This window comes from Elephas maximus, chromosome 4 (genome assembly GCF_024166365.1).
Source record: "Elephas maximus indicus isolate mEleMax1 chromosome 4, mEleMax1 primary haplotype, whole genome shotgun sequence".
Taxonomy (NCBI): Eukaryota; Metazoa; Chordata; class Mammalia; order Proboscidea; family Elephantidae; genus Elephas; species Elephas maximus.
This window is the reverse complement of record NC_064822.1, coordinates 33,203,765-33,229,178: the sequence shown is the minus strand read 5'-3', so window position 1 is coordinate 33,229,178 and position 25,414 is coordinate 33,203,765. Positions and strand designations below refer to the sequence as shown.

At 38.2% G+C, this 25,414-nt stretch overlaps 1 protein-coding gene across 1 annotated transcript in view; it reads right to left on the bottom strand.

Annotated features, from left to right (window-relative positions):
- The window catches only part of PIP4K2A (phosphatidylinositol-5-phosphate 4-kinase type 2 alpha), a 194,742-nt gene that overhangs the window by 135,824 nt on the left and 33,504 nt on the right, over nucleotides 1–25,414 (bottom strand). The window lies entirely within an intron of this gene.

Below are 25,414 nucleotides of genomic sequence, written 5' to 3'. Positions count from 1 at the left end.
TGAGGTTTTTACCAAATCTCCTCTCTCAACCCTCCACTGGACTTATTACATAGTTGCCATGCAGCAAAGACCGCATAGGAATGGGAATGAGGACGTCTCTCATTTTTAATTCATTTTTAACTCTATGTAGTTAACCTGATGGCAGTGGGTTTAGTTAACCTGAGCCCAGTAATAGCACTGATGTTTTACCTACATTACCTCATACAGTCTGCAGAACAATTCCATTAGATATGAATTTTAATCTAACATTTAAAAAAAAATCTCCATTTTAAGGAAGTGAAAACAGTTCAGAGAAGTTAAATATCTCACCCAAGGTTACAAGGTCATATTTAATGCCAGAAATATCAGACTACAAAGCTCACTGCTTTTCTCATTCTTTTGATAAAGGCTCCTTACTGTGCCCTAAACTAATCTCCAGGCTCTCTGCACTGCCTGGGGCAGTCCATGCTGTGGAAGAAGCACCCATCAAAATCCAAGAGTCTGGAATCTAGTCCAGCTCTGCCGCTGGCCAGTTCTGGGTAACCTCAGACAACTTGCACACCCCTCTGGCCTCAGCTCCCTTTTCTGTAACAGGAAGAGGTTGGACTGGCTGAGTCTTGGCTCCTCCTGGTTATAACAGTTGGAGTCTATTTGACTAATCTAGTTTTACCCAGTCCTCAATGATTCTCTTTTTCTTTTCCTAAGCATATGCCACCCAGTATATTCATAATATTCATAAAATTGGAATGCTCCCTAGAAGTTAGAGTGGTGAGACTTCTGCTTGCTTACTTTGGACACATCATCAGGGAAGACCAATTGCTAGAAAAGGACATCATGTCTAGTAAAGCAGAGGGTCAGCGAAAATGAAGGAAGCCCTCCATGAGGTGGACTGACACAATGATGAAGAGCCCCAACAACGAGACGATGAAGATGGTGCAGGATGTACCAACGTTCAGGTTTGTTATATAAACTCGCTATAAGTCAGAGGTGACTCAATGGCAACTAATAACTACATATTCATAATGTATATTACTCTAGTCTTCTTAGCCAGCCACAAAATGGTTCAGGAACCATGAGGACTAACTGGACCAAAGGTCTTTATTTCATAGACATAAAGAACAGATCTACTGGGGACACCCGCCTAGAGATGGTCTGTAGTGTGAAATGACTGTTGGTAGAGCTGGTCGCCATGGTTTAGCTTAAGCATCACGTGTCCTGGGAAGCCTTCCCTAGCAGCCCACGTCTTCCACCCACAGCTGAACTCTCTGTCGCTTGTCCTGAACACCACGCACTCTTTCATTACTGTTTCCTGACTTTCTCCCTTACTAGATGTGAGCTCCTCGAGGGCATGAATGCTATCTATTTACCCCCATGGCCCCCAACATCTATCCCTTGCTATAATCAGTGTTCAATACATGTTTACTAAATAAAAAAAAGCAGGCAGGAAGACATACGAGAGGGAAGAATCTATGTGATCTAATGTGCTTTATGACTCGCAGGAGCCTACTAAACAAAAGTCAAGTACAGACCAATCTCATTTTGCATAAAAGACATGTTCCTGAAAGGTAAGGAGATTTATATTTAATCTTGTTAATAATTTCTAAGAATCTTACCTGAACTTTTCACTTATAATTTTTCTTCAATTTTTAAAATAATTTTCCTTAATTCCTTTTTAATAATCTGTACAACCCCTTGTCTCCTGACATCAATAAATACTGAAATACACTAGACAGCCTCTATAACTCAGGAAAATTTGCAGGAATTTTTAATGTAAAAACATTCTCACAGAACCTGAACACCAGTTCAGTTAATCTACAATGTTAAAAGAATTGAGTGTCTTAATTTAGATCATTTATTTAGCCTTACAGCTGCAAACCACAACATGACAAAATCATTATTATCAGTAAGCACCTAAAAATTTATCAGCTAGTTTCTCCCTAAAAGATATATATTTATCCTCTAAATTCATCTTGTTTTTAATTCAGACCTGCATACCTCAAACCCTGCTGCTGCTGAGTCAATTCCAACTCACAGCAACCCTGTAGGACAGAGTAGAACTGCCCCCCAGAGGGTTTCCAAGTCCGTAATCTTTATAGAAGCAGACTGCCACATCTTTCTCCCGCAGAGCGACTAGTGGGTTTGAACTGTCAACCTTTCGGTTATCAGCCGAACATTTAACCACTGAACCACCAGGGCTCCTTTTGTATACCTTAGGCTATAACTATCTCTATGAGTGTTTTTCATATAAGAGTACGAAGACAGAAAATGTCTCATATTCTGAACTCAAGCCATGTAACCAGGTGGGATCAATTGAGAAAGCTTCAGAGGGGGCAGTTTTAAACCTTGGTTTGAAAAGGAAGGAAAGAGGGAGCACAGACTCCCGGAGGGATGTTTCCTGATAATGGAAGGGTAAGGCTGACAATACAAAGGAGAAAGCAGAAAAGTGTGTGACTTGCAGGGGTGGATTAACCAGTAAGCAAGGCACCCACAGGTTTACAAACTGGCCAAATTGTGTACTACAGGTTAATAAGTAAGCACAAGAAAGCCCGTGCTTACCTTGCTTATTGGGTAATCCATCCCTGTGTCTGAGGGACAGCAAAGTGGTTCCTTGCCAGATACGGTAAATTCTATGTACAGGTAGGAGTCCCTGGGTGGTGAAAATGGTTAATGGACTCGGCTGCTAACGGAAAGGTTGGAGGCTGGAATCCACCCAGAGGTGCCTTGGATGAAAGGCCTGGCGATCTACTTCCAAAAAATCAGCCACTGAAACTCTACGGAGCACAGTTCTACTGGCACACATAGAGTTGCCCTGAGTCAGGGTCAATTCAAAAGCAACTGCTTACTTGTTACCTACAGGGTAACGAGATCACTGTTGGAAAGGAGCCCCAACGCTCACAGAATGCCCTTGAGCCACCCAGAGCCCTCGCCAACCCTTTCCCTATCTGTTTCTGCAAGGCAGGAACTTGATTTTTATTGATGCTCCTGCCCTTCCACCAATACCTGGTATGCAGTAGGTGCTCAACAAATGTTGGTTGAATGAATAAGTGTATCAAAAAATTAATACGTTCTTTTAATTGTTTCTTACCAAGGAACTACAGATCCTGGATACAGACTTTAGCTGCTGATTCTAGTGCTGAGAGGAGTCTGAACATTAGAAAACTAGTTACAGTAGGAAAAGCAAAGACAAACAGTGTAAAAAGTGATGAAAGGAAATGTGATGTGGAAACAATCCTGTGAGATACCAAAATGGATATCACGATTTCGTGAAAATAAAAATTCCTTAACCAATAGAAACGAAAACCTTGACAGTTTATTATAATTCAACTCTGAAAAGCTGGGTGCAAAGCATGACAAGAGGAAAACAAAAATAAGTACCCACCACTTATACTGGAGGAAGCAGAAAAGAAAATCTCTCTATTTTCTCTCCCTTCAATATTGCAATTGGTATCCTCCTCCCCCTCCCTGCTTTAATTTACCACATTCTCCATTTCCTATTCCAGTACATTTTCATTTATTTAAAATCTCAATTGGTTAACCTCTACATGCTATACTCTACCTTAATCTACATTCTAAACAAACAATCCCTTTGCCGTCAAATAGATTCCGACTCATAGCTACCCTATAGGACAGACAGAACTGCCCCATGGGGCTTCCAAGGAGTGCCTGGTGGATTCCAACTGCTGGCCTTTTGGTTAGCAGCCAAGCTCTTAACCACTACGCCACCAGGGTTTCCTATATTCTAAGCTGTACATTAATCTACAGTCTTCTACCTGTGCACATTTCTTCTATCCACTATATATCACACCTCAAATTCTTTTCTTTCCTTCTTCCTAAATATAATTCAAAGAACCAAAAGTCATTTGTAAGATCAGAAGACTCTTCTCTCTCACTTCAGTGAGATTCTGCTGAATGCTGAAAAGGTTTTCTGAAATGTTATGCCATGAAGTTTCCAAACGGCCCCGATGTGACATCTGTGTATGCGCTGACAGATTTGACTGAAAACATTTTGCACATAATTAAAGGCTCTTGCCTTCAGTATTCGCTTTACCCCCTAATATGCAGGGTACATCACTGTTGATTTGGGAGGGGGATGGGAATATACTCCTGGGCTGGTTTAAAAGCTCATTTTAAAAGATGCAAAGTCAAATAGTGTAAAAGGAGTCTAGCCTGATGACCACTTGTATGGCTTAAGAACTCACAGACACCCATCAGGAAGTGGAGAAATCATATCAGCATAATGTATCTGGACACACTGGGGTGGGTGAAATGGCTGAAAGCCAATGGTGGGGACACAAAGACTGTGATACTAATTGTGCCTTTCCATAAAATCTGGCCGAACGCTTAGACCCTGTAAGCCCAGGCTTAAGAGTGTAACGCACAACCACAGTGTGCCGGGGCAAGCAGTGCAGCTCAAGCGCTGTTCCACAAACCCCAGAATACGTTGGCCTAGGATGAGGAGAGTGCGGGACAGAGGCAACTGACAGTCTCCAAAATTCTGGAATCATCCTGGAATTTGGAAGTATATTCTTTTGGGCTCCAACTGACAGGTCAATGACTACTGTCAGTGGGAAACTGAGAGGATCCTGACCGTGCTGGCTGGGTTTGAACCTTAACTAGCTGTGTGATCTCAGTAAGAAGACAAGTTTCTGAGCTTGTTTTCTCTTCTGTAAAAAGGACGGCTATGACTGTTAACAAAGTAGTAGTAGTTGTGGTTGCTGGTTGCCCTCAAGTGGATTCAGACTCATGGTGACCCCACACGTGCACAGTAGAACTGCTCCATAGGATTTTCAAGGCTGTGACCTTTCAGAAGTGGGTCACCAGACCTGTCTTCTGAGGGGCCTCTGGGTGGGTTCAAACCACCAAACTTTCGGCTAGTAGTTGAGTGCACAACTACTTGGCCACCCAAGAGACTCCAACATAGGAGTAGGTGTTCAATATATATTTTCTAAATTAGTAAATACTTAACTGAAATAATGTATGTAAAGAACTAATGCACAATAAATGTTCATTACCTCGACGCTCCTCTTTCTCTCTAGCTTTGAAGAAACCGTTGGTATATGTTTTCCACGTGGTTTTTGTTTGGCTTCTTCTTAATGTATCAAATGAACAAAGTCAATTTATTTCTAATTATAAAAGTAATAATGTTTACTGTAGAAAATGAACATATTACATTTGTAAACTGAGAAATGCGTGTGTGTGTAGGTAGTATATTTCATTAGAAGTTCGGGGTTTATATCAGAATGCTAAAAGAATGCAAAGAAAATAAAAATTACTCCAATACAGGCATAGTGACGGTAAATGCTTTGATATTTATTCCTCCAGACTTTTTTCTATGTAATACTCTATTTTTTTGTAAAAATGGAAATCACACACTCACACTCTCTCTTTCTCTCTGTTATATATAATTTTGCAACTTAATTCTTTACTAATTTTCTATATATATATACATGGATAGTTGCATCATGATTTGTGATGACACAGGACCCAACCGCACAGCTGTACTATAATCTTACCATTCTGTCACTGTTGCACATTTAGAATTTTCCCCTCATTTCTGGCCATCATAAACAGAGTGGCATGATAACATCATTGTACATATACATTTTTTTTTTTGAGGACTTTTCTAATTATTTAAATTAGGATAAATTCCCAGAGGTAGAATTACTGGGTCAAGGGTATGCATATTTTAAGGCTGTAAATATATATATTAAACTTTTTTCCAGAAGGGCCTTATTAAATTATATTCTCACGAGCAATGTATAACTGTTGTTTCAATTTGCACTGCTTTGATTACCACTGTGGTTGAATATAATTTCATATTTATCATTTATTTTTTATTTCATTGAAGGTTTGGGGTTTATATCAGAATGTTCATAACACAAAATTGGATATTAGACATCATTGTTCTTTTGTCCCTCTTTCAAAGAAGTTTTTTTCTTCACATTATATAAACACATTGTTCTTAAGAAAAATTAAAATACAGAAAAATGACAAGTAACATAAAAACACTGTCATAATCCCAACATCAAAGATGACCACCATTAATATTTTGATGATCATTTTTATATACTTATATTTAGGCATATATTCAGTATATTCATATATAGCACACATATAAACAAAAACAAACTTTTAAATAAAAAATTGGTTCTATGATCTGTTTTATCATATTACTTTCCCCCCAACCTTCTTACCACTCCCAAAACCTTCTCAGAACCCATGTTAATAGTCTGGTTGGTATGTATGATGATAAAAAGCAACAGAGAAAAATGTTTTGTGTTGTGTTTTTAAGGTGCAAAATCATATTGCATATCCTTCTCTCATCTCTCCTTACCCTAAACTACATTATAAAGACCCCTCCTAGTCAACTGGTCGAATTCATTTTTAAGAGCTACCTAATATTCCAGAGTATGAATGTACTACCGTGTGTATCTGGCCACTCTTCTACTGAAAATCATTCACTTTGTTTTCAATATTTTGACACTGTGTACACAGCACTGCAATAGATGTCTGTGTGTATGTATGTATGTGTTTATATATATATAATATATATATACACACATAGTATAATAGTACTTACTAACCAATGCTTTTATTTCTACAAGATGGATTATCAGGAGTGGGACTATGGGGTCAATAAAACCCGTTGCTGTCAAATCAATTCCGACTCATAGTGACCCCACAGGACAGAGCAGAACTGCACCACAGCGTTTCCAAGGAGCGGCTGGTAGATGTGAACTGCCAACCTTTTTGGTTAGTAGTCAAGCTCTTAACCACTGCACCACCGGGGCTATATCTTTCTCCTGTGGAACAGCTGGTGGGTTTGAACCACTGACCTTCGAGTTACCAGCCAAGCGCTTTAACCACTGTGTCACTAGGGCTCCTTCTTCTTTCTGGATAGTCATCTGGAAATATCTACTGAAATTTAAAACATATACAGCCATTGACTCCAATAGTCACCTATATACTGAGGGAAAAATTAAATACACATTGGACACATTTTAGGAGTCCATGAATGTTGCAAAATTTAAGCACCTGGCTACTAGCCAAGAGGTTGGTGGTCTGAATCTACCCAGAGATGCCTCAGGACAAAGGTCTGGTGATCTACTTCTGAAAGAGCACTGCCACTGAAAACCCTATGGAGCACATTTCTACTCTGACATGAGTCAGAATTGATTCAATAGCAACTTTTTTGAAACACGTTTTAATTATTCTCCCAAGATTCAAATCGTACGGTTATGCACTACATTTATTAGCCTACTTGTTTCCTTTTAACATTCTTACCTAATAACTACACAGGGAAATAGATGCAGAATATATAATACAAAAATTTCACTATGAATTTAAAAATGAACATTGGAAAAACATTGAGAGCTATACTGACTTTAAAACACACTAACTAACTTACTGATTATCAAGCACAGTTTTTATGCTGGACAACTAAACGATTTTTTAAAAAACCCAAAAAACTATGTATGCACAAACATATCAAAAGAAACCATGATATTTCAATGTCTCTTTCCCTAGTTTACAAAAGAAAAGTGTTTTTATGCAGCCAGAGCCACCAATTTAGGAAGTCTGTTTCGAAAAATTATCAATTTTTTAGATATAAACAAATACTTAGGGAGAACCAAAGAGTAGCTCTAAAATTCTACTCAGATGACAACCCCAAACACCCAGGCGAACACTGCCATTCTGTCAACATCTTGTAGTTGGCTTATCATCAAACACTTTCTTCACCCTGCACAAACCTCACTGCGGTTCTTCTCAAGTACTCCCTGCTTTGTTTCTGGGCACCTACCTCCTCTAGGCCCCATCTGAAACAGAGCTTTTCAAGTAGTCACTTGCATTTGATGAATCCTGAAATACATTTTTCCAGCAGATTTGTAAAAAGTTTTTAATAGTCCTATGCTGATAAGAATACTATGCCAATAAAGATGTCAAAATAACCTACATTCACATCTCTGCAAGAAAGTTAATCACTGGCAGATGCCATTTGATGGGCCATACTAAAAAGGACAGGAGAATCCCATTCACTACTTATTTTAGTAAAAATTTTTAAGTAAAATACTTTGACAGTATTAATAGTTATAAACAAAATGAAAAGCAAAAAACACTCATGTTTCCAACCCACAGCATATAACTCTGTAATTAAAAAAAAAAAAAAATGTGTTGACTGGCACGGAAATCCTTTACCAGATTCAGAATATCATCAACGATCACGTAAACACCCTATTTTACCACGCAGAAGTGGGCACTAATGGCTTCACAGGATGGTTAAAAGAGTAAGATCTTGACTGAGAAGCAAGGGAATTAAAACAACTAGTGTTCAGTTACATTCCATTAAATAGTCTAAAATTAATTTAATTTCTCATACGGGGAAAAAGAAAGTAACCAGTGAGCTTTGATATGTGTATTCATACACCGCATACTACTCTTGAAATATAGTGTAATTCTTTCACAGAATACCAAATTATAATTATGGTAGCAAATCCCTTAAGATTCTGCTATAAACCCCGTTGACTTTGAATTTGTTGGTTTTCATCCAAAAGTTTAAAGTTGGAAAGTACTATCTACGTAGTTTTAATCATTCTTCAACAAACTTGAGGATCATTTATAAAAGTAATGGCTGTGAAAGTTAATTATCACCTAACAAATGAAATATTTCTTATGTCACATTCCATGGACACACATTCTCACAACAAAACATTAATATGGGAGGTTCTAAATATGAAATTCTCTTGGGAAGCAAATTCTTTGCCTTTGTTTCTTCTTAACTGGAAAATATATGCATGTCTTCCAGAAAGCTCTCTCCAGAGACTAATACCTATCAAAAGAGCATTTAAAAAAAAAAACCTTGAACAGTAATTTTAAAACCCCTCAAAAAAATTCCAGAACTAGGTTATGCTTTCATGATTGATATATGACTCTTAGCCATGGGAAATCCTGAATTTTTAGTGGACTTATAAGTAACATTTTTAATGGGTATTTATGAATCCCTACATAAAAATTTTAAAAGATTTACCAAAAGTTTCCACTAACTAAAAGACAAAGGGTTGATTTCAAAAGCAAAACTCAAACTTTCCCTGGCTAATTAGCAAAGAGCTTCTACTCTTTTACTGTAAGCTATGAACTGGGTATGAGTCGGAATTCGACTTGACAGCACTGGGTTGTTTTTTTTTTATGAACTAGATGCCTCTGGATCATATTTTAATATGGTACAAAGTAAACATCCTTCATTGGCTTACAAGTTAGGCTGTTCCCAATATACAAATGGACTTGTGTTTCCAAAGTTAATTTTTAAATTCATTGTTTGGAACTTAGAACACATTTTCCTGAAAAACCAATGCTATAAGTAGTTTTCTAAACTAGTCCATGAAAGTCCTATGTGACCCACAATGTAAATGAAATAGTACATGTACCAATGTAGAAAATACCAGCAAATAATTTCTTTTGCAATACCTATTCTATCTGCAGCATTAGACATTAGACAAAACACTAATGAAATTATATAAGACATAATTTACTTCTCTTGAAGCCTGGTGCTTGACGCAAAACGTGGTTTGGGCTGTTTTTTGGAAAAAAATACCAAATGAGATAATTTAACAGCAAACTTTGGGGATTTTCTTTTCATGTCTGGCTTTTGTTAACTCAATTGTCTATTTTAATATGTTTCATTTTTTAACAAAATTAAAACACTACTGGTTTTAATACCCATTTCTTTGTTGCCATTTGATAATAATAGAGAATTATTACTTGACATTTGCTTAGGAAAAGCATTTTTAACTGGACAGAAAGACCATTTGACCATTTTTATAGAGCTTTCTAGAGCTCTATAGACTGAGGACACAGCAGTTAAATCTAATTTTTACTTCAAAATTTACACTTCTGGAATTCCTTGCTACGCAAGTGTCATAACTAACCACGTTTTCAAATATAATCAGGGTAGCTTTTTTTGGTACATAAAGAGAGTAAACAGGAAAACTGGAATGATTTAAGATGAAAAAAGAGTAAACCTAAAAAAAAAAAAAAGCAAACCCATTGCTGTCGAGTCGATTCTAACTCATTAGCGACCCTATAGGACAGAGCAGAACTGCCCCATAGAGTTTCCAAGGAGCGCCTGGTGGATTCGAACTGCCAACCTTTCGGTTAGCAGCCGTAGCACTTAACCACTATACCACCAGGGTTTCCAAAGAAAGAACATGTATGGATAAATGAAAAACAAAACAAAAACAAAAAACACCTATCTGAAGTAAAAGCTATGGAAGACAAGTGAGAAGGGCAGCTTTGGTTACATAATTCCCCTCTTAATTCCTCTCTACTGAGTTAAGAGAGCAAGACTTACAGTGGAAAGAAGTCAAAGCTGTAGATACAGCCGTTCACCTGGTGTACCTGGTGGAGCGGCACCTCACACTCCCAGAATACAAGGGATGCAGGATGCAGATACTTTTCAGCTCTCAAAGTTCCATGTGCAGGTTTACCAGGTCAGGTCATGCTTTGAAGACTCAGCACACTGGCTTTTTTAGATTTTACCAAATAAACTTTACTAGAAAGAAATATATATATATATATTTTACTTCTAATCTGCACATGTTTATTTCCAAAAGTGCACTGTCAATAAATCATCTGTTATTTGACTCACTGACCACTGCTATGGGAAGGGAGCCTGTGCTGGTCACTAGAAGTAGACGCTTCATCTTGGTGTCATTTACTGGGGTCGCAGCATTTATATATATAAAAAATATATATATATATATATACATATATATAAATTATTGCCCAATATTGCAATGATCTGTAGGGTTTCTGAGTGCTTCCATTAATTGAAATCTTTTAATAATCATAATAACAAGTGTAATCTAAAATTCATTTTGACAACTAAAGAGCAAGACTGCCAACTCATTCTTCAAGTTTTACCTGATAGATGAATTTCTTTCAGATTTAAACAGCTGTCCTTACTTTTCTGCTAGTTGTCCACTACAAAGCCCAATGGATTCATTCATTCATCCTCTCATTTAACACTTATTTATTGCCTATATACTGTGTACCAGGAGCTATTCTAGGGGCTAACTAAAAAAAAAAAAAACTAAACCAAACCCATTGCTGTCGATATTGACTCATAGTGACCCTATAAAAAAATAGTGTGTATATATTTTAAAGTTAAATTAGTAGGAACTCACTTTTATACTTCGGTGGTATCTAAAAACAGCTTACTGCACACCATAGAAACTAAAAAAAAAAAAATGCAGCTGACTAACTATCATGACAAATTGGTCATTAACTTTAAAAAGTCTTGGTTATCTTTTTCCAGTAAAAATTCTTGTTAAAAATAGTAACACAATCCTAGCCTTTAATCAATAATAATAATAATAACCCCTATAAGATACTGAAACTATTATCTGACTGCAATTATAGTTGTAGCTACAGTTAGCACAAAGTTCCTGAAATGAATTGGCTCAAAATGATAGAGAGCAGAGAGGAGGCCTCATACCAGACACACTGGGTATCCAGTAGCTAAATGGTTGCTATGTGCATGCCTTTCTCTTTATTGAGTACTGAACAGGTGCTGTGGTCAACACTGGTGTTGACAGTAATTCCTTAGAGAAGATTTTTGGGAAAAAATACACACACACATACTTACATATATATACAGACATATAATTTATTAGTTTACAATATTATAAAATGGCTAATTCAGTAAACTATTTATGAATGCCTTTGGTAATAAACAACTGCAGGAAGAAATATGAATAAACCAAAATGCAGAGAAGGGGGAAGAAAGACCTAGTGAACCTTAACTACTAGTCTCTTTTGGATGGAGGCAGTGCACCTGATTAATTCTTAATAGTTACTACGGTCACTCACCATTCTTAGGGGTTTTTTCTTAAACCATCTCATTTAATACTCACAACAACACTACTGGGTCATGCAGCTACTTGGTGGCAGCCAAAGTGTCAGGTAGGGCTGGAGACACAGTCATAAACAAGACAGCCCAGGTCCCCACCACACAAAGCTACAACTCTGTGTAAGCAAGCAGAGTGATGAGAGTGATGAAGGGAATGCCAGGCATGGAGGGGCAAGAGGATGCACCTGACCTGAGGGGCTAGCGAAGGCCTTCTTGAAGAGAAGCCATTTAAGTTGAGACTTGAAAAAAATTACTGGGAAGAGACAGTTCTCACTTTTAATTGCCTTAATTTCCAGATTTAGTTGGAATCTGCACAAGCGTGCACACATGTACACCAAGAGGGAGACAGAGAAATTGGCAGTCTAGGACTCTCTTCCAAGGATATTTTTTCTAGCTAAGTGTCGAGAAGCGGCTGTTCTTCCATGAAGTACGTAGGCAGGCCTGTTACCATTAGGAAACAGAAAAAATGTTTGGACTAGCACCCACTGGGAGGAATAAATTATCAAAGAAACTAATAATATAACATTTGTTAACATGAAATAATTTCTTTTGGCAACCAATGTTTCAATGTAAGTCAAAACTCTTCCAAAAATACGCAGCTATATTTTACATATATTCCCTAACAACAGAAACCAAATAAAGTTCAGCTCAGCCTAAACCAAGGGTTTTTCTCCAAAAAGATTCATTGTAATTCATACTCTCCTAAGAACAATCAACAATATGCAGTTAATGTTTTAAAAAAAGAAAAAAAAGGAGCCTAGACATGGAATACACTAATGCCATTAGATCTTGAATAATATCTTAGCATTAGCACTCGAGACAAAGCTCCCTCTGGCTGCCTCAAAACTCTTAGTGAAGGGATAAAGCTTAAAAAAAAAAAAAAAGACTCCAATGCGCTGTCCTTGAAAAGTGAATCTGTCTACACCTTTACATCTATTTCCAGAGAATTACAAAAATGATAGCGATTCACTAACCATAGTGATTTAATCTTACGAACACACCTCAGCTCCTTATATATACATATTTCTCCCTAACGCAAATTTTTGAAAATTGAAAACACGTTTGTAGAAGGTGCATGGGAGAATATGCACAAATGGTTGGAATATGGACAAATCCGGCCAAATATGTGGGATTCTGACACATAAGAGGGATGGAATTGGGGAAGTCAGAGAAAATATAATGAATGGTTAGAGAAAATTGATGCAGAGAGAAATACCAGAAGGGTAGGTAAGAAGGTGCAAAGAGAGACATACGGAGAGGCTTAGGCAACAAAGCAGACATACCAACACCACAGAAAAAGGAACATAACGAAGGGCATGACAGCTCAACCACGAGCCGTGCCAACCCTGATTTATAATGTCCTGGTTCAAAATGTTGCCAAACTCAAGATATTAATACACAGCTCTCGATGTTCTACAAAGGTGGGCCAACAGATTAATATGTTATTAGCCAAAAAGCAGCCACACGAAAGCTTTAGAGAAAATGAGTCAGATCCTTAGAAGCCTTCTCGCTTTAACACAGCCTCATTTTTAGATAAGGAAACTGAAATCTAGAGCTCTCATTCCTCCAGCCTCATCTCCTGGACGGGTGACTCCTCCTCTGAACACACCTTGGTACAGGACTTGCTGTGCTACTGCCCTAGCCCAAATGCCTTATGAAGCCCGTGATGGTCCCAGTGTGGCTACTTAGACTGGGCCTGGGTATCACCTCCTCCAGGAAGACTTCCCCTCGGCTCCCTACCAAGAAGACTTTGGTTTCTTTCCCTTATGTCACATCTCTCTCTTGCTGCATTATAATTATGCTTATAATTCCCTAAGGACAGGAACCAGATTTTATCCATTTTTGTATGTCCCAGGACTTAATGGAGGAAAATGCAGAGTGTTTAAGAATTAATTAAAATGACCACAGCAGTCAAAGGTAGACCCAGGACTAGAACCCAGGTGTTTTTTGCTCCAGGCGCTGTTTGAGGTCCAGGGTATATGGACTTAAAGTCACACGTAATACTCAGAAAGAAGTTTTAAAAGGTATAAAACTTATTCTAATAGCACTTAAATATATGATAAACACAATTCCAAAACAACCATACCTTCCTGTTCTGTTCCTATAGCACCTAACACCGGATCCTCTGAGAAAACGAAAAAGAAAAAAATACCCACTACAGGTAATCCCCAGATTATAAACAAGTTCTGTTCCTAAATTTGTCTTTAAGTCTAATTTGTACCTAAGTCAGAACAGTTAGGTACGGTTCATATTTAATGTCAGTCAAATGTCTGTCTTGGTAGATAGCATAGAACATACCTTTCTATGCATAAAAAGCATCAAAGAAAAACTTCCAGATACACTAAAACATCTTTAACATAATAATACAGTAATAAGAATACTAATGTTTAGATGTGCAATGCAAAGTACTAGCTATTTGTTATTAGGAACCACTGTATGTACCCCAGAGCCCTGGGGGCAAAGTGGTTAATAGCTTGGCTGCTAACCAAAAGGTCAGCTGCTCCTTGGCAACTCTGTGGGGCAGTTCTACTCTGTCCTGTAGGGTTGCTGTGAATCAGAATTGACTCGATGTCAAAGGGTTTGGCTTTTTTTTTTTTTGGTATGTACCTCAAATTTTTATACACTTACGGGAGTGGTTCGTAACTATGGGATGTACATAAGTCGTGCGTTCATAACACAGGGACTGCCTGTATTCATATAATTGTGGACTATTATGTAATAGGGAGATACAAAGCACTGTTCCCAACCCAGCCAAAAGTAAACTAGACTCTTAAGCAGGATGATTGACAGTGCTTATAATTTTATCCCAGGGAGAACAATAATAGACACTATTTTTATTCATACCAGTATTTAATCCTTTTTCCTCAGTAATATATTGGATGGCACTAATTTGTATGGGTTAATTATATATTCCCTCCAACAGAATAGGTTTTACTTCAGCTTTGTTTTTTTGTTTTATTGAATTCACAGAGCCATCCCAGACGAATATCACAGCCAAGTGAAAAGTCAATTTCGCCAACTGAACTATCAGCTTACTTTCTTGAGAAGCATGCTGTGCAAGCATGGCTCCTTTACCCACCCTCTTGGCTATTATACACAGAACCTTTGCTCTTCTTCTGCCCTTTTCTGTTTCTAATTTGGTATTATATGTATTTCATGCTAAGAAGTAAACATTTAACCACAAGGAAACAGACTTTGACTTTTCTTAACATCTTAGACTTAGAGCAACTAGTAGACAATGTTTGCACATGGTGGGTTTTTGCAAAACATTAACTATACCTCACATCCGTATTAATACTCTTCTCCTCCAATAATCCCTTTAGTCTTATATTTTTATCACCTTTTTTTTTTTTTTGGTAACTCCTCCCTTCAAAAGCACTACTTCCATGCTTAGCCTAAGTTACCTCTACTTCTAAGAACCACGCCGTAATGATGAGGGAGGGAGGGAGGATGACAGACAGACAGACAGACAGACAGATAGATAGTATGGGAAACAGAAAAAGAGAAACTGGCTGCTTTTACTACTTAAAAGTTCATTCCTTCAGCCATCCAGTGATGAATTCAATAAACATTTATTGTGCATCAACTGTATGTCAGTCACTATACTAGATGGTTTTTGTATAGTAGATGGCGTTCTTTACTCTCGGCCTCAGCTGACAATTGATGGAAATATTCTCTGAAAATGGAATTTTATTATTAGAGATTCCTTACAGCATTTGGGCTACTAACCAATTTTTTTTTTTAAAGAAATTTCTAGCTATGCTTTTCATGGGCGGCTAAAAGGTAGCTAAAGTAACCATTAATAAAAGAGAACTTATTAAATTGCCTTAAGAAAGCACAGCTCAGACTCAGAATAGTCATCTTTGGTAAGTGACATGGTTCTCGTCTTTCATCCTTACAATTTATGTTGTTTCTTATTCATACAATGTTGACTGGCACATTTACTAAGTATACTGGAAATAACACATGTATTAACACACCAGGAGAAAAAGTGGCAAACAAATGAAATTCTTGTATCAGTCACCATTAAAATGAAGTATTACCTGACACCTTTAACTTTTATAATACTGTTAAAAAAAAAAAAAAAAGGAAAAAAAATCAGTAAATAAGAACTGTCCACAGGCCATTATAAGTAAGGAAAACAGTCCCTTCACAAACAGGATGTTTTCCTTAAATGACCAATGTAATACATTTCTTACGACAGCAGAACCACAATTCTGCAAATGGACTGGTACACTCATTCCACACCAATATTCAGAGGAGAGAAAATAGCAGGAAGTGTTAAGCCCTGACTTCCTTGGTTATCATACTCGAATGCTATTTCTCTGGCATTTCCCAACTTGGAAGAAGGAAACTGATTTACATTTTGGTAAAGCAACATAATTTATTATCTATTACATAAATACTTGGAGACATTGGTTAGTTATTTCCCAACCCCATTCAAGGGCAAATGGGCAAATGCTGCCATCTCACAGCCCCCCTCCTCCATCTCTGTTGGTCCATAATGGCAGATGGCAGCTCAGCTCCTGTTCTTCCCTATGGCTCTTCTTTTTTTCTCCTCTTAAGATTCAGTACAGAACATTTTTCAAATGTATTATTCTGTTGAGAGCATACGCATGGAAACTATGGTTTCATGAGTTTCTTCTGCTTAATAAGACTCTTTATCAAATTGCATTAAATAACAAAGTTAAGGCTGCCTCTAAATTAATCAAAAAGTATTCCCTTCTAGAAAGAGGCCCTGGATAAGTAAAGCATTACTGAAAAAGAAGAACAAAGTGGGAGGCCTCACACTACCTGATTTTAGAACCTATTATACTGCCACAGTAGTCAAAACAGCCTGGTACTGGTACAACAGGAGATACAGAGACCAATGGAACAGAATTGAGAATCCAGAAATAAATCCATCCACATATGAGCAGTTGATATTTGACAAAGGCCCAAAGTCAGTTAAATGGGGAAAAGACAGTCTCTTTAACAAATGGTGCTGGCATAACTGGATATCCACCTGCAAAAAAAAAAAAAAAATGAAAAAAGACTCATATCTCACACCATGCACAAAAACAAACTCAGAATGGATCAAAGACCTACATATAAAGTCTAAAACGATAAAGATCATGGAAGAAAAAACAGGGACAATACTAGGAGTCCTAATACATGGCATAAACAGTATATAAAACGTTAGTAACAATGCAGAAGAAAAACTAGATAACTGGGAGCTCCTACAAATCAAACACCTATGTTCATCCAAAGACTTCACCAAAAGAGTAAAAAGATTACCTACAGATTGGGAAAAGGTTTTTAGTTATGACATTTCCAGTCAGCACCTGATCTCTAAAATCTACATGATACTGCAAAAACTCAACTACAAAAATACAAATAACCCAATTAAAAAATGGGCAAAAGATATGAACAGACACTTCACTAAAGAAGACATTCAGATAGCTAACAGATACATGAGGAAATGCTCAAGATCATTAGCCATTAGAGAAATGCAAATCGAAACTACAATGAGATTCCATTTCACTCCAATAAGGCTGGCATTAATCCAGAAAACACAAAATAATAAATTTTGGAGAGGTTGTGGAGAGACTGGAACACTTATACACTGCTGGTGGGAATGTAAAATGGTACAGCCACTTTGGAAATCAATATGGAGCTTCCTTAAAAACCTAGAAATAGAAATGCCATACGATCCAGCAGTTCCACTCCTTGGAATATACGCTGGAGAAATAAGAGCCTTTACACAAACAGGTATATGCATACCCATGTTAATTGTAGCACTGTTTACAGTAGCAAAAAGATGGAAGCAATAACCAAGGTACCCATCAACAGATGAATGGATAAATTATGGTATAGTCATACAATGGAATACTACACATCGATAAAAAAAACAATGACGAATCTGTGAAACATTTCATAACATGGAGGAATCTGGAAGGCATTATGCTGAGTGAAATTAGTCACTTAGAAAAGGACAAATATTGTGTGAGACCACTATTCTAAGAACTCAAGAAACAGTTTAAACAGAGAAGAAAATATTCTTTGATGGTAACGAGAGTGGGGAGGGAGGCTGGAGGGGAGGGGGTATTCACTAATTACATAGTAGACAAGAACTGTTCTAGGTAAAGGGAAAAACAACACACAATACAGGAAAAGTCAGCACAACTGGACTAAACCAAAAGCAAAGAAGTTTCCTGAATAAACTGAACACTTCAAAGGCCAGTGTAGCAGGGGCAGGGGTTTGGGGACCATGGTTTCAGGGGACATCTAGGTCAATTGGCATAATAATACATTCTGCATCCCACTTTGGAGAGTGGCATCTGGGGTCTTAAACACTAGCAAGCGGCCATCTAAGATGCATCAGTTGGTCTCAACCCACCTGGAATAAAGGAGAATGAAGAACACCAAGGACACAAGGTAATAATAAGCCCAAGAGAGAGAAAGGGCCACATAAATCAGAGACTACATCGGCCTGAGACCAGAAGAACTAGATGGTGCCTGGCTACAACCTGTGACTACCCTGACTAGGAACACAACAGAGAACCCCTGAGGGAGCAGGAGAGCAGTGGCATGCAGACCTCAAATTCGCATAAAAAGACCAGATTTAATGGTCTGACTGAGACTAGAAGGACCCTGGAGGTCATGGTCCCCAGACCTTCTGTTACCCCAAGAGAGGAACCATTCCCAAAGCCAACTCTTCAGATGGGGATTGGACTGGACTAAAAATAAAAAATAATTTATTTATTATTTTTTTTATTTTTAGGACTGGACTATGGGATAGAAATTGACACCAGTGAGGAGTGAGCTTCTTGGCTCAAGTAGACAGATGAGACTATGTGGGCAGCTCCTGTCTGGAGAGAGATGGGAAAGCAGAGGGGGACAGAAGCTGGCGGAATGGACACAGAAATAGAGGGTGGAGAGAAGAAGGAGTGTGCTGTCTCATTAGGCGGAGAGCAACTAGAAGTATATATAGCGAGGTGTATAGAAATTTTTGTATGAGAGAATGACTTGATTTGTAAACTTTCACTTAAAGCACAATAAAAATTAAAAAAAAAAGTATGCCCTTCTTTTAGAAACTGACAGCAATAGAACTTAAAGTAATAATGCATAAACCCCACTGGCAGTGTCATCGCTCCAAGAGTCCACGTAGCAATTAGTTCTGAAACAGAATCTTTAATTGACATCCAAGCTGATCATCTCTCAGCTTTCTGCCTCACTACATGAATGAAATGGCATTTAAGGTACATATTGCCCGATCAAGAGGGTAGTCTAAAACCCTGAATGTGACAGGGAAAAGTTATAGGTGGTGAATCTCTTCATCTAATGTATCATTTCGCTTCAAAATGGGCTTTCGAATCTGGAGGAACAAGTGAAAGAGACTCATCAGGGGGAATTTTTGGAAAAAGGCTTGGCAATGTGCTCCCTTATGGTGCGGCTCTACTCTGTCATATAGGGTCGCTATGAGTTGAAATAGACTAGAGGGCACCTAACCTCTACACCTGTGGATGCAATCCCATTTGGGAAAAGGGTTGTCTTTATTACGTTAATGAGGACATACCAGTATAGGGTGTGTCCTAAACCTAAGAGTTAGAAAAAGAGCAGATTAGACACAGAGGACTGAACTGCAACTAACAATAGACACAGATGAAGCACAAAGGCGGGGGTGGGGGTGGGGTGGATAGACGCCATGTGAAGATTACCAAGGAGCACAGAGGCTACAGAAGCTAACAGAGATGAGGATCTTCCCCCAGAGCAGACAGAGGGCCTTCCCCTACAGCCTCCTGAACCGTAAGACAACAAATTTCTCTCCTTGAAAGTCATCCACTGCGGAATTTCTGTTACAGTAACACCAGCTAAGACACAGTTGCTCAGTGGAAATTTATTGAGCACCTACTATATTCTGGACACCGTTCTAGGTGCTGAGTGATGAACAAAAGAGAAACATTCCTTACCCTCACGGAGCTTCTGTCTTAGTGGGAGAAAAGACAATAAAAAATACACATGTAATAGCAAGTGGTACTAGGAGCTATGGGAGGAAAAGGCTTAGTTGAAAAGGTTGGAAAGTTTAGGGAATTAGGGGGTTGCTCTTTTGTATCAGGCAGTCAGTCAGGAAAGGCCTCTTTTTAGCAGAGATTTGAAATAACCAAGCAACCAAGCAATTCAGGATTATCATTCCCATATTACTGACCCCTAACTTCCATACAAAGGATAAGAAGTTTGTGTTTGTGTGTCTGAGTGTGTGTATGGGTGTTGGGGGGGGAGCAGAAAGATTTAAACCAGAGTTTATAACTGTTATCTGTGGGAGGGTTAGTTTGATACAAGCTACTCTGCCGTTACTAGAACCAGGACAAAAAGTACATTATTTTATTGCACATAACCAGCTGCCATCGAATTGATTCTGACTCATGGCGACCTCACGTGCATCAGAGTAGAATTAGAGTTTTCGATGGCAGATTTTTCAAATGGAGATCACCAGGCCTTTCTTCTGAGGTGCCTCTGGGTGGACTTGAACCTCCAACTTGTCAGTTAACTGCCAAGTGCCTTATCCATTTGTACCACCCAGAAACTTCTACTGGAAATTACTTTCCTTGTATTTCTCTTTTATGTTATAGTTAGGCTATTATACTCATTAAAAAAAAAAATTACGTGTGTATATAGTTTACGTAATCTATGAACTTCACGTCAGGATAGTAAAGGAGGTTACAATATATATGTTCTGCAAAAAAGGAGGTATTGGGTCAAGTGGGTGGAGAATTCTTGCTCTAGTGGGTTTGCTCATTGGGTATTCCAAAAAAAAAGCCAAACCAAATCTGTTGTCTATCAAGTTGATTCCAACTCATAGCGACCCTATAGGATAGAGTTAGAACTGCCCCATAGGGTTTTCAAGGAGCAGCTGGTGGATTCGAACTGCCGACCTTTTGGTTAGCAGCCGTAGCTCTTAAGTATTGTGCCACCAGGGCTCCAGTGAAAAGGTGAAATAAAAAAAGATCCTCAAAATCACCTCTAGTCATCCATTTCCTACGTATTATTTGCTTAGTTTAGCTCAGTCCAAGGAATAATAGGTCCTAAAGCAATCAGAATTTTTTTTTTTTTTAATGAAGCTAAATATAACTTAGGATTTCAGTCAGGCACTAGGGCACTCAAGCAGCCTTCTAGCTGAAGTCCAAATAATGGCAACAATTTGAGGGTTTATTAAAAGGCGGCTGAGTGTTTTAATGAAGAGTCAATATGATAGGCCACTAAGGGCTCTTACAGGAATCTAAAAACGCTAACACATTCATCTGCCCTCTGGTTGTTCTAAATGAAGAGCTGACCATCAATTTTATTAACACAGATTTTACAGGGCCAGGACATTAGTGAATGTTTCTACAAGTTTCAATTATTCTGAAGCATTAGGAATAAATGACATCAAAGATTATATTAAATTTTAATTTTTTGAGTTTTATTTTTAATTGCCTGAAAAACATCAGTTGCATCAGTTTTAGCCCTGCCAATGCTCCTTTCAACAATATGTAAGAAATGAAGTAGCCAGTTCAGGACTACGGCCAAGAGCCAGGGCAGGCTCCACTTTCCCCAATGTGATCGCATCGGATTTATACATCCACATATATGGTTCTATGTTTTTTACAGTTTTATAAAATAAGAATATATTAGAACTAATATAAAACAGAACTAAGTGATTATTGTTAGATGGTAGAATTATGAGTAATTTATTGTTCTTTAGAATTTTCTATCCTTTTCTAAATTTTCTCCAATTCGCTTGCATTATTTTTATAATTATAAAAGTGGCTATGTGATTTTTCAGCTGAACCACATGAACCATGAACTCAAACATACAATTGTGGTATTATTTAACTACAGTTCTTTATTAATATCTTATACAAGAGGATATTTTTCCCTTTCATCTATGATAGTAAAAAGTTTTGCTTATATTCTCGAACTTTTTCAGTTATATAATGTTGCATAACAAACCATCCCAAAACGTAGTGGCTTAAAGCAACAATCACTTTATTGGCTCATAATTTCGTGGGTCAAGAGTCTGAGTAGGGCTCAGTCACATGGTGCCGTGTGTGCCAGCTCAGCCGGGGCTAGAAGTTCTAAGATGACCTCATTCATATATCTGGGCCTTGATAATGGCTGCTGGCCGGGGCACCTTACTTCTCTACCATTGGCTTCTCCTCACTCAGTAGTCTAGCTTAAGCCTCTTTTCCACGGCGGCTGAAGCTTAAAGGTCTCTAAAGGCCTATGCCTGGCAGTAACACAGCATCTCATCTACCATAGTCTGTGGACCACAGTAAGTCAAGGGCCAGTCAAGGTTCAAAGGGAAGAGACAGAGACTCTGCCTCTTGAGAAGAGAAGTGGTGCATGCAGACAAGAACGGGAGGAATTGCTGGTGAACCTATTTGCACACAATTTTGGAGATACGTACGCCAAAGAAAACAACTTCTCATGGAGTAAGCCCTTGGCTGTTGAGGCAATTTACAAAAGAATCTTCATGTTTAGTGAATGGCCCCTATTTTTCACTGTCCTCCTTATAAAATAGGAGATACACTCCACTAAAAAACTATTGGCTCCTTCGTTTGATAAAATCACATTCCAATTTGATGAAAGCACATTTAAAAAAACACAGGAAAAGGCGAAAACTCTAATTTCAAATACTATTTTGCTATAACAGGAGTTGGCAAGCTTCTTGTACAGGGCCATATAGCGAACATTTTAGGCTCTGAGAGCCGTACGGTCTCTGCTGCAGCTCCCCCACACTGCGTTGCACCACAAATGCACTACAGGCAACACAGAAAAAAATGTGTGTGGCTGGACTCCAATAAAACACTATTTATGGACACTCGAATTTGAATCTCATATAATTTCCATGTGTTACGAAATCTCTCTCTTTTTTCTTAACCATTTAAAAATGGAAAATCCATTCTTAGCTCATGGGTCATACACAAACAGGCAGCAGGTCAGATCTGGTCACAGTCTGCCAACCCCTGTGCTATAGTTAATTCGGGAGATATAACAAAGATGCCAAGAAAGAGGAAATACTCTGTGGAGTAACTTATACAAGTATTCCCACCGTAGGGTGCACAACCCTGAGCTACTATTTGTCTCTTCTCAAATGGTTCTATTTAAGAGTCAATTTTACCTTTTGTTACACTTTCTCATTACTTCAACATTAGTTTCTATTAAACTGCTTTGTCACTGGTAACTATAAGGCTATTTGCTTCCTTCACCAGGAGGTAATAATAGCCCTCCAACCTCAAGTATGTGCGCTTTGCCTTTACGTACTAGAAAAATGCCGGCAACCTAAAAATTAGCAAGCTACCCTGTTCTGTCCATTTTATTCCTAATATCATGTGAGCTTGTTTGTATTTTTTAAAAAATTTATTTTGTTGTTGTTGAGAATATACACAGCAAAACATACACCAATTCAACCATTTCTACATGTACAATTCAGTGACATTGAATACATTCTTCGAGTTGTACAACCATTCTCACCTGCCTTTTTTGAGCTGTTCCTCTACCATTAACATAAATTCACTGCCCCCTAAGATTCCTATACAATCTTTCAAGTTGCTGTTGTCACTTTGACCCCATACAGATAACTCTTAAAAGAGCATAAAGCTCAAGGCAGGCATTTTTTTTTTTTACTAGTTAAGCTAACATGTTTTGTTTAATTGATAAAAGAAATCCCTGGTGACTGTATGAACAATGCCCAGCAACCTCATAAAGAGCTGATGACTTGACATTTGTTAGTTTAGCTAAGAACAGACAAAAGGAACAAACAACACTATTGGTGTAGCAGCAGCAGAAGAAGGTGATAAGCAAATAGGGTACAACAGGATTTCTAAAATACAAGAAGAGTATTTGTTCTTAAATTTCCTAATTTGTGAATTCCTCTAGATTTGAGTTGGGCTCCTATAGCCTCTATTCACAGAGGGATAACTAACCTGTTGTTAGGGCTAACCCATCACGTTAACCCTTGTTTGGAATACTTGGTATTCTCACCAGGCATCTGAAGAGACACAGATGCTCCAGTGATCTTTACACGTGCATCATCTGAGTCTGAAAATTCTGGCATTACCAACCGCCTACGAAATGAAAACCGTGCAATCACCTAGCATGGTACCTATAGTCCTTCTTTTCACAGACTGATCTTTGAATCCTTTTGCTTTTTGCCTGACAGAAGGCATCTCTGACACAAAATAATAATGAGCTAAAATAAGCTTACAGTGCAGTGAAATGAAAAATAAAGAAACTTTACGTTGGGTCAAAGCAATACGTTTACACCATTTAACCATCAACCTCTAACAAGGGAGCCCTGGGAGGTGGGAGATTTGCTCTCTAGGATCTCAACTTTTCAAAGTTCTGCCAAGGTCTCACAGAGCCAATGCTTCCCTTCAGAGTCTGAATTTTATTCAAATTTTACATTTTACCCTCATTATGTATAGTTTTTGAAGCCCTGGTGGCGCAGTGGTGAAGAGCTCGGCTGCAAGTGAAAGACAGGTCAGCAGTTTGAATCTACCAGCTGCTCTTTGGAAACCCTAGGGCAGTTCTAGTCCATCCTACAGAGTCACTGGCTATGAGTCAGAATTGACTTGATGGCAACAGGTTTTTTTTTTTGATGTATAGTTTTGATATAACATTTTAAATCGCTGTAAACTAACATCACATTGTAAATCACGAAAGCGCCAGGATTAACATACTCTGTTATTGATCCAGTGGCTTCCAAGCCGTGGTACAGACCCCAAGTTTGCACACAGTCCCAGAAGTCTGAGCCAGGTTTGATTCCAACTCCACCGCTTCGTAGTGTCAACTTAGCCCACATCATTATTCTCCCTGTTTTCTCATCTGTGAAGTGTGAATAATCACTCATCCCCTATCCTCCCCTCAGTGTTGTATAAAGGTCAAGTGCGATGACAAGGTGAAACTGCTCTGTAAACTGTAAAGCATTAGGCAAAAGTTATTTTCTTTTATCATAAACTTTCCTCTTTTGAGCATCAACAACTATCTTCTGTTCTGCAGGCTTTGATAAAGAAGTCTGTTTAGCCTATGTTTTGTTTTGTTTTTTAACCACAGTGTTATTTTCCAAGACTGAAAAGCCTTCTTTGATTTTAATGTCTTCTCATGGTTTAGTACCTCTTTGGTTAATCCTCTCTTTTCTTTTCCCAACTATCTTTTTTTGGCTTTTCCTACCAACAGTGGGAAAATACAAACACACACACATACGATTTAAAGTGTATGATCTTGAAATAATTTTCTTATGTTGTTAGGTGCCAACTCATAGCGACCCAAGGCACAACAGAAGGAAACACTGCCTGGTCCTGAGCCATCTTCACAATCGTTGTTATGCTTGAGCTCATTATTGCAGCCATTATGTCAGTCCACCTCGTTGAGGGCCTCCCTCTTTTCTGCTGACCCTGTACTTTGCCAAGCATGACGTCCTTCCCCAGGGACTGACCCCTCTTGACAACTTGTCCAAAGTATGGAAGATGCAGTCTTGCCATCCTTGCTTCATAAGGAGCATTCTGG